The sequence below is a fragment of the Arachis ipaensis genome, chromosome B6, assembly GCF_059453495.1.
Source record: "Arachis ipaensis isolate K30076 ecotype BB chromosome B6, ASM5945349v1, whole genome shotgun sequence".
Taxonomy (NCBI): Eukaryota; Viridiplantae; Streptophyta; class Magnoliopsida; order Fabales; family Fabaceae; genus Arachis; species Arachis ipaensis.
Genome location: NC_142441.1, coordinates 129125113 through 129126224, shown reverse-complemented (window position 1 = coordinate 129126224; position 1112 = coordinate 129125113). Strand labels below are relative to the sequence as shown.

At 40.6% G+C, this 1112-nt stretch overlaps 1 non-coding gene across 1 annotated transcript; it reads left to right on the top strand.

Annotated features, from left to right (window-relative positions):
* The first annotated feature begins 605 nt into the window (after window positions 1-605).
* Window positions 606-713, top strand: LOC148562717 (small nucleolar RNA R71). Its single transcript, XR_015886438.1, has one exon. It is a non-coding gene; the product is annotated as a small nucleolar RNA R71 (small nucleolar RNA).
* Window positions 714-1112: the final 399 nt, after the last annotated feature.

Sequence of the window (1112 nt, the reverse complement as noted above, 5' to 3'; positions counted from 1 at the left end):
GTGGCCTTAGATAGATCAGAGACTATATTTGCTAAGCTAGATGGATTCTGCTCAGAACTCTCTGTCTGTTACTGAGTGGATGATGGAAAAGGCTTGCTATTGCTAAACCTGTTTCTTCCACCATTATTAAAGCCTTGTTGAGGCTTTTGTTGATCCTTCCATGAGAAATTTGGATGATTTCTCCATGAGGGATTATAGGTATTTCTATAGGATTCACCCATGTAATTCACCTCTGCTATTGCAGGGTTCTCAGGATCATAAGCTTCTCCTTCAGAAGATGCCTCTATAGTACTGTTGGATGATTCCTTCAATCCATTCAGACTCTGAGAGATCATATTGACTTGCTGAGTCAATATTTTATTCTGAGCCAATATGGCATTCAGAGTATCAATTTCAAGAACTCCCTTCCTCATAGGCGTCCCATTATTCACAGGATTCCTTTCAGAAGTGTACATGAACTGGTTATTTGCAACCATGTTAATGAGTTCTTGAGCTTCTGCAGGCGTTTTCTTTAGGTGAATGGATCCACCTGCAGAACGGTCCAGTGACATCTTTGATAGCTCAGACAGACTATCATAGAATATATCCAGGATGGTCCATTCTGAAAGCATGTCAGAAGGACATTTTTTGGTCAGTTACTTGTATCTCTCCCAAGCTTCATAGAGGGATTCACCTTCTTTCTGTTTGAAGGTTTGAACATCCATTCTAAGCTTACTAAGCTTTTGAGGAGGAAAGAACTTGGCTAAGAAAGCCGTGACCAGCTTATCCCAAGAGTTCAGGCTATCCTTAGGTTGAGAGTCCAACCATATTCTAGCTCTGTCTCTTACAGCAAATGGGAAAAGCATAAGCCTGTAGACCTCGGGATCAACCCCATTGGTCTTAACAGTATCACAGGTCTTGCAAGAATTCAGTTAAGAACTGAAAAGGATCTTCAGATTGAAGTCCATGAAACTTGCAGTTCTGTTGCATCAGAGAAACTAATTGAGGTTTAAGCTCAAAGTTGTTTGCTCCAATGGCAGGAATTGAGATGCTTCTTCCATGTAAATTGGAATTTGGTGCAGCAAAGTCACCAAGCATCTTCCTTGCATTGTTATTATTTTCAGCCATGTTTC